Source organism: Raphanus sativus, unplaced genomic scaffold, assembly GCF_000801105.2.
Source record: "Raphanus sativus cultivar WK10039 unplaced genomic scaffold, ASM80110v3 Scaffold0813, whole genome shotgun sequence".
Classification (NCBI taxonomy): domain Eukaryota; kingdom Viridiplantae; phylum Streptophyta; class Magnoliopsida; order Brassicales; family Brassicaceae; genus Raphanus; species Raphanus sativus.
This window is the reverse complement of record NW_026616128.1, coordinates 12,934-22,630: the sequence shown is the minus strand read 5'-3', so window position 1 is coordinate 22,630 and position 9,697 is coordinate 12,934. Positions and strand designations below refer to the sequence as shown.

Below are 9,697 nucleotides of genomic sequence, written 5' to 3'. Positions count from 1 at the left end.
CACCGTGCCGGTGGTGGTGAAAAGAAGATGTGTGTGTGTTCACCATCGACGCATCCAAGATCTTTCAAGTGTAGATATCATCATCATGAATATCAATGGATTCCTTCTTCTTCCCTCCACAAATGACACATCATCATGTCATCAACAACTATAGTTTTATTTTCATGGTTATATTTATTACTTTAATCAAAGTAGAATCGTGAAGTTTACCAAAAAAAAAAAGTAGAATCGTGAATGTTCTGTTCTTTATAAAGTATACTAGTGGTCTTCCGGCGCTACGCGCCGGGTTGTATATGTTATTCTTGAATGATTTTACAATTTATTTCATGGTCTTAGTAAAGAAATCATATTTAAAAATATGAAGATGAGAATAACGCGAAAGAAAATGATATTTTTCCTGATCTATTTGATAGTGCTTAGCGACTGTAGTATATAACTTTGTATTAAAATCGATTAGTTCAAAGTGGAATAGCATAAAAGATTGTGATCGATCAATTTAATAAAAGCAGAACAAAAAAACAATAGTTGTAACAAATTTAATTTAGTTGAAATTTAAATATAAAAAAAAGTTGATGTTCGAGAAAGAAAAATATAAATGGTTATGTTTGTTTTGTGATTATCTTGTTTAAAGGAAGATAATAAAGTATTCATATTATTGAAGTAGTAACAATGCTCGTATACTTTGTATATGTCAAAGACGTGGCAATTTATTGGGGCATCGCTGGGACAATAATGAAGTTTTGTTCATATATTTTTTTTTATTTGATTTTTGGTGAGAAACTAATTTTGGAAATGAAACATATTAGAAAATGAGAAAAATCATTTTTATATTTTGTTTAAAAAATAATATGAAAATCGAAAACAATATGTTAATGAAATTGAAAACTGGAACATAAAAACCCCTCTTATAAATTGTAATAAAGCTGAATCATAGATTACTTTTTCCCTACATATGGACAGCTTATGTTTGTACGAAGCCATTGATCAATGTAGTGGATATGGAAAGTATGGCCGAAAGTAAGAGAGCATAGATAGGTTTCATTGTTGTAATTTTTGAAGTATACCGTTCATGAATTGTTTTCTTCTTCTGTAGTTGGAGTCCTATTAGTTTCCTCAAGGGTCGACGTCAAATCTTGCATTTGGGTTTTGATTGTTGTCTATGATGGTAAGAGTAACATGAAGATCATCAGTTATGTCTTTCTTTTTGGCTGTTTTTAAATTTATCACGCATTGGGTTGTCTTTTGAATAAGCAGGATTGAGTCGCCTGTTTTATTTCATGGTATGTTAACATGAATTACATACCTTAAGTTTTTGAGTCAGTAAGATTACTTTGTTTGTCGATAATTGATGGTAGCCAGAAATCAATGATAGATTATTGTGTGTTGAGCTTATAGATGTAGCGTTAGAGTGTGCACCGGGGATTTGCTCCTGAAAGTCTTGTTTGGTGTGAGCACTCATAAGAGAGAATGGATTTGTTATTCATTCTTTGTTTATTTGTGTGAGTTCAAAGTTAAAAGCAGCCTAAGGTTATATAGCTATGTCTTATAGATGGTGAGGTTCTTGACTTCTTTTTTTTTTCCCATCTGGTTTTTGATTAATGAAACTTGAAGAAACATACAAGCGTGAAATCCTAGAACCCACATCAGGTTCTTGACTTCTTGTAAAACATTTTTTTAAAGGACCATTTATTTAGAAGCGCTTGAATTTTTGAGTTAATGGTTTGCGATGAAGACTGTTTGTTTACGTTAGATTATTAATTTCTACGACATTATCTATAATAATTTATATTTAGTGTGAATTTGTATGAGAGCATCATTAGATTGACGTTGCACCTTATCTATATAACTATTATTTAAAATTGGTTCAAGATTCTTGTGTTTTGTTTATTTTTTGGTAACACCCTATGTTTTAATTAACCAATGATATTTGTACTATTAATTTTAAAGTTTTCTCAGGGTGCTTAGTTTTTAAACCATTTAAATCATATAATGAGGCTTCTGCTAATGACTGATATTGATTTTTTCTTTTTCATTTTTTTTCTGTTCATGCTGGGTGATTTATATAGTGTAATAATATACGTAGTTACCCAACGAACTGGGATGTTAGAAGTGTTATAATATAGTCCTTACTTTTGGATTAGGGACACTTGAGATATATAGTTCTTACTTGGGGATTAAAGAGACGTGAAAAATATACAGGAAGTGGAAAATTATGTGATGCTAGCTGCGCAATAGATTATGGCTAATATTATCTATTGTCTGCATTATAATATGTTAACATAAGCCTTGCAAGTGCTGGTAAGCTTGAACGTAATAACGAAAGTGCATGACAACAATACTTATTAAGCCAAGACATGTAGATGTTTATTCTGAAAAGATTTGCATTAATAAAAGAAACAACAACCACCGCATTGAGTTTTTCCAAAAATAAAAAAGGAAATAGACTTCAACGAAGTTGAAAGATGCTAAAACATTAATTGATAAGGAGAAGAGGTGGTTGTTTAGGTTCTATATTGGACTCATTCCAAACGTGTTTTTTTCGGGGCATTCTCATCCTCAGCAAATTGTTTTTTCGCTGGTGCTGAACATTCTGGATGTGAACCATCAGATGTAGATGTTGCTCTGCAAGTTTGCCAGCGTTAACAACTCTGGCATCTAATCCAGCTGCCACAGCTTTAGGAAGGGCTGCTTTAGGGACCTGTACACCTTCCTGTTATTAAACAACAAAGAGTGAGATCATATATTCTTTTAATTAGCAAATTCATATTGGAATAAGAGATCAACACTTACAACGAAGGCTGGTGTAGGTGCAAGCTCTCTTGTAGGAAATATGGGGGAAATTGTAAAGGTTTGGGTTGTTTGGGTTGTTTGAAGTCGTTTAATTTGAGTTGGAAGGTGTATGTATTCATTCCCAACAATCTCAGCTAGTGATAGAGGATGTTCAGTGTCAACCTGAGCATTAACACTTATCCCCTACAAAACGGTTGATAGCATTATATATTACTCATTACATACAAGTAATAATACTCTTATAGTCAGTGGTTGATTATAGTTCATACCACAATCTGTGATGCCTCAGAAGATAGAACGTGCGTCAGTTTGGCCACCTCCATATCAAAGGCAAGGAAGGCTGATGTGCCAGTGTTGTCTGACACAGAAAGTATCACCGGTACATGTTGCAGGGGAAAAGATTATTTGGTTTTTGCTTCCAATACGCGGAAATACAACACTAAAAAATTCTTACTGAGTTCAGCGAGAACATTTGTTTCATTGCATGAGACACATGTGAAGGAAGATTTCTCTCGGATGAGTTTCTCTGAACACCTGGAACAGCCAATATAACACCAACCCTCCTCTAGCTGAATTCCAGTCACTTTAACCGTACAGAGAAACTCAATGATCTGCCAAGTTTAGGCGAAACACAAAAATGTAAAGCATATTCTCAAAGGGTTTTAAATTAAAATATATCAGACTTCACCTGAGAGGATCAGCAGTGACAATGAATTGGTTTAGCCCAAAAAGGAAAGGGGTTAAAAAAAATTGTGCGTGAACCACCTTTGATGAAGACGCTGACTCGTATGTCCCACCACCTGGCAATATGTAAGGAAATGAGCATGGAAAGACAGTTAAAGAAAGAGGAAACCTACGATCAATTCATCTAACATAGACCAAGTTCCGTTTCTATGATCAGAATAAGAGGACTTGCTTGTCAAATCGGTAAGGAGAGTGTATGAATTCCCCATCGTCGGTATCGGTTGTTAAAGTAAACTATTCTTCGGGATCTCGTTTGAGTTGTGCTGCCCATAGTTGGAAGATGCGATATTTATAGTTGAAGCTTCAGCCGGTTACCGTAGTATGCGAAGAGGTCGATTGATTGCTTCCTAGTGAGAGGAGTGGGATAGTTACGCAAAAGATCGGAATTAATCAGCTGTTAATGGAAGCTTGAGACGTTACATAGAGATGTTGGTCGATTTAGTTTCTGTAAATTTTGGCTACTCTACGAATGTCGGAGACGTGAGGAAGAAGAGGAAACCTAAAACTCATTGGGCTTGCCATTTGTTTTCAGAAGCCCACTCGAAAATCTATTACAAAAGCAAATTTATTGAGATAGAAGCCCAGTCCAAAAATAACAATAACCAATGGAGTCACGACACATGGCGCAAAAAGCCCCCATATTCCATAGCGACGTGGCAGCGGGAAATGGCAGATTTCCCAACTTTATTGTATTAGACTAGTGGTATTCCGGCGCTACGCGCCGGGTTCGTATATTTTATTTTTACATGAATTTACTATTTTTCATGATCTTAGTAAAGAAAATATGTTCTAAAATACAAAAATTAAAATATATTGAAAGAAAATAATATTTCCCCTGATTTATTTGATTTTGCTGGTTAGTGATCGTAATGTATTAGTTTTTTTGAAATTGTTTTAATTGAAAATGGATTAGAGTAAATAAAAAACTGATACTCATATGAGAGTTAACTTTGTTGGAAATTAAACATAAAATAAAGTTGAGTTTAGTTTAGAGAACATAATTATATTGTTAAGTACTATGTAGGCAGTATGTATAAGAAATGACAGCGTTGTGTTAATTTTCCCAGAGAGATATGTACCCTTATCGTATTTTCCTTAAGAAAATTGGAGTAGGTGATTGAGTGCTTCAATATGTTTGTGATGGAAGACAAACTGATTTGTTCCCTCGACATAGTGTGCTTCAGGTTGTTCTCCAAGCATAACTCCATAAAGTATATGTGACGAAAAACCATCTTCAATGGTTCGGATGCAAAATATTGTAGGTCTATGTTGTAGAAATAGGAGGTGGGGTCCGTATCAGAAGTGTCTCCATCTGAGGTGTCCACGGTTTGGTTGACCCTTTTATTGGGTTCGAAACATTGTTCCAATCTTTGATGAGATGAGGTCTGCAGGAGGTTTGAAGGGGTATCCATTATTTTCCTTTGGTAATGTAAAAATAATATATTAAGGTCATAAGCTCTAAATTCGCTTTAAAGTAAAATTATGTTAATTATGTGTAATTATGTATTTTATCATCATAAGCAAATAAAAATACAAAATTATCTGCTCAAGTCGGGAAAACAATCCCAAACCTTCTGAACATATGTTCCCTGGTATCAAATACAAAAATCACATGTAGCCTGTATAAGATCTTCTTGAATCATATGGCGATTGTAAAAAATGTTTTTTTTTGTTTGTGAGTATAAAATCTAATCTTCATATCTATTTGCGAAAGTGATTTACATTTTTTGAGAAAGCTGGTTACCAGGATTGTTTTGATAGTTTTGGACTTGGCGATTGCAGATCTCAAGAGTCTGCGAAACTCATGGATGCTGATTCTCCGATCTTCATCAACTTCCGCTTCTGCAAGAAGTAATTCTATAGAGCGTTTCAAACCCGTTTGTTGCAAAGGTGGAAATTTGATTAAACAATAATTAAAAGCGAGGTTAATATAAAAAAATATGAGACTGACCAATTCTGGTTCCTCAGGTGTTATAAACCCATCTTTGGCCATGTAAAAATTCTCGAAAGCTGCTCTTGACCTCTGCTCCCACTGGTCAGAGTCATGCTCCTCCAGTTGACTAACATGTAAAGTAACAACCACAAACTCAGAATAGTTTACAAACCCATCAGTGTTGCTATCTATCTGCAAAGATGGATGTTTTTTTTTAATATTAAATAAAAACGTGGAAGCGTGTAGTGAGCATACTTACTGCTTGAAGAATCGCAGCTAATCTTGTATCATTGAGTTTCCAGCAAGAGCTTCCGCAAGAGCCTGAAAATGGTTAATGAGTTTATGCATTACTGCCTTGAATCGCTTACTTCTATCGCAAGTTTTCTTTTCTTCTTACCTGCCTCATCTCCACAAGACTAATGAACTCCTTCTTGTCAATGTCAATGACATCAAACTGATCTATGAGATCATCCAGCTCATCATCATCAATAGTCGTCTCCAGAACCTTTCAAAAACACATTTCAGTTAAGTAAAAACTCATATGAGTATGAAACACAATCTCTGTCTTTGTTTCTTTTTGATTACCTTCGAAGCAATCTGCTAAGCTGGCTAACTTCAGAAACTGAAGTATGTTGACAAGAGCATATATGTCTATTAGAATCTCTCACTCATGCATGTGCTGCAAAACGCGATCAAACCAAATCCAAAAACTGTAAATCTATAAACATAAACATTGGCTATTAAGAATCACATACATAGTGCTTCAGCTGCTGTTAACCGTGCTTATGGCTCCTTTACCATACAGAGAAACTCAGTGATCTGTCAAGTTTCAGAGAAGAACACAGATCAGAAGTATATTGTAAAAGGGTTTTAAATTTGAAGTATAATAAATTGGTTAAGATCATAAACGTTGAGGGGTTTAATTTCCTGTGCGTGAATCACCTTTGATGAAGACACTGACTAATCTGTCCCACCAACTGGAATCTGTAAGGAGATGAGAATGAAAAGGCAGTCAACGAAATAGAATACATACAATCATTATATCTAATTACATTAAGAAGACTCGCCTATAAAACTCCGCTTTCCCTCCAGCTGTGCAGAATCGATTGCCTAAACAAACTATTTTTCTGGATCTCGTCTGAGTTATGGTGTTCATCGTCGAAAGATGGGGTATTTATAGTTGACCTTTCCTCCGGTTACTGGGGGTGCGAAGAGGTCGATTGAATGCTGCCCAGTTGGAGTAGTGGGATAATTACGCTGAAAATCAGGAGTGAAGCACGTAATAATGAAGGTTGAAGCGTTACGGGAAGGTGAAATGCGAGCTCTTGAATTATCGTCGTGAAGAAGACGATGAGGAAACCTAGAATAGAACTTGAATGGGCTTCCCATTTTGATTACGAAGCCCATATGTAATATTTAGCAAAAAACCCAGTCTAAGAAGAATTGATAAAACGCAGATTAAATTTGTCTGCCAGGTGTCACAGAAAGCCCTTACCTCCCTGATGACGTGGACACAGGAGAAGGAAGATAACTCAACTTTATATATATAGATATCCTTCCTATCATTACAAAACGACGTTTTTATTCAAAGGTTTACAAGTCGACAGCAATCGTTTTTTTTTTGTCGACATTAAAATGTGGTTACTGTGGTTCTTGTGGTTCCTGTATAATTTGTTCTCTCTTAAATTACAAGATAAATAAAAATAAAGCTGATGTAGCGATGTTACGTGACGGATCAATCGACCCCAAGCATCAAACTATACATATCAAATTACATGAAAAATACCTTTTCAAAAAAAAAATTACATGAAAAAGCATGAATTAACAATGTAATTGGATTGATCGATTACTTACGATAATTTGTTTTATCTAAAGCTGAAAGAACATGAATTTTGATAAAATATCTTAATTTAATTTTAATGTACGTTCGGTCCAGTTTAGACAGAAATAATATCCAAAATCGTCATATGCATAGAAAAGCATTGGTGAAAATAGATATACATATATCTGCGCTTATTCCCTATATATTAATAGAAAAATATTTAAAAATTATTTACTTAATTTGTAGTAATTACAAAAAAATGTACAGAGTTGCCACTTAACTAAAATATCAATTAATCTTATGTGAAATTTTAAGAATTAATTGAAAATAATATTTGTCTAAAATCTAATTGATAGAAAACATTATATTAATCCAAAATATAAAAAGTGTATTTACTTCTTAAATAAAAATTACAAAATTACCTAATATAATTAATACATACGACAATTAGTGATTATAAATCATAAAAATCTGAGAACATTTTTACATCTTTTTCATTTTTTGTTTAATTTTATATTATTAAAAAATATTAACCATATAATAAAAATAACTACATTAATCATATAATAAAAATAAATATTTTTTTGTATTGGTCCCTTTTAAAATAAATTTTTGTCTAGACTACTGATCACAACCACCTTCTTTTCGAAGGTAGGCACATACGGGACTGCTTATATATAGTATCGCCATGAACAGAATTTGCAGGAATAGAAAAGGCAAAAATGACTCACCTATCGCAGCCCGAACCCGAGATTCCTCATCTTCCTTGCGGACCCCCTCATCATTAACACAAAACGTTCAGAACATTTATACTAAAAAATACATAATCTGAAATGTACATAAAATAACTTACATCATGTTGAACTTCTTTGAGAGTACAATGACGGTCTTTGATCTGGTTCTTGTCTCTAGTATCTCTGAATAAGCTCCTTCACCTTTCCTGGACATACCGCCTTGTTCATGTACATACTCTCGCTTAACGTGTTTGGAATTCGATGTTCCCCCCAGAAAAAAAACATATAATAATAATAATAATTCATGATAAGTCTCTAAGTATGCATGGAGGAAGAAGAAAATGGAATGTTCTAAGAAGGCATACATAATTGTTTGACAATTCAATGAGCAACATCAAGTGGAGTACTAAGATCGTATAGGGGCTGAATACAATAAGAGTTGACATCTTAAGATATGAAAACTTAAGTTTCAGGTAGAGATGTCAAATTGGACATATGTCCATGGTTCACCCATGTCCAAACCCATTTGGACTAAACCAAATTAGACCAACAAATAAAGATGTTCAATTGGGTTAAACCAATTAGATCCAAATCCAATGGGCTTAACCCAAATGGACATGGGCGGCCAAAAGATAAAAATCATAAAATTTTTATTTTGAAGAAAAAATTAAGTTTTTTTCTCCAAAATCGTAAATCAAGTTTTCCCGGCAGAACTGTAAATTGAGATTTCTAGCCAAAACCGTAAAATAAAGATTTCCCGCCAAAATCCTAAAATTGTGTTTTCGAGTTTTCTGGCCAAAACCGTAAAATCGAATTTTTCGGCTAAAACTGTAAAATCGAGTTTTCCCGCCAAAACCGTAAAATCAAATTTTCCCACCAAAACTGTAAAATCGAGTTTTTTCGCCAAAACCGTAAAATCGAGTTTTCCCGCCAAAACTGTAAAATCGAGATTTCCCGCCAAAACCGTAAAATCAAATTTTCCTGCCAAAACCATAAATCGAGTTTTCCCGTCAAAACCGTAAAATCGAGATTTTTCGCTAAAACCGTAAAATCGAGATTTCTCGCAAAAATCGTAGATATGCTTTTGAATTTTACAAAACATAATGGAATTATGTAAAAAATGATTTTTTTTTTATTTTAACACTGATTTTTTAATTGGGCCATGCGGAAAGCCCATTTGATATGGGTCAATTTGGTTTGGACAATTTGGTCTGGTACAATTTAGACTTAAAAAGTAATGTCCATTTGGACTGGTGTGTCCATTTGGACAGCCCAAATGAACCTGGACAGCCCAATTGACACCTCTAGTTTCAGGTAAAAGATAAACTACAAATGCAAGCGTCTTATTTTGCCAAAAATTAATTTTCATAGCGCACTAACATAGCTGAAAACATCAGATTTTTTATTTCAAGATCTGTTTTCAAGGACCTAAAGTTTAGAGAGAAAAAAAGATAATTTAACTATAGAGATGAGTTGAAAATAAATTAAGAAGGAGAAAAACATACTAAAATCCAGATGCTCTGAAATAAAGATTTGAGGAAATAAAATCATACCTTTGGATACATCCAACATTAAGCATTTTCTTCCAGCTGTGGCATCCTTTGGTTGCATCTTCACTTTCGAAACCTATAAATCACAAACCTTGATAGCTTGTATCAAGAGTCCCTCCAGAAA

The 9,697-nt window shown here is 33.9% G+C and overlaps 1 pseudogene; it reads right to left on the bottom strand.

Annotated features, from left to right (window-relative positions):
• Positions 1-2,333: 2,333 nt before the first annotated feature.
• Positions 2,334-6,856, bottom strand: LOC108838492 (uncharacterized; annotated as a pseudogene).
• Positions 6,857-9,697: the final 2,841 nt, after the last annotated feature.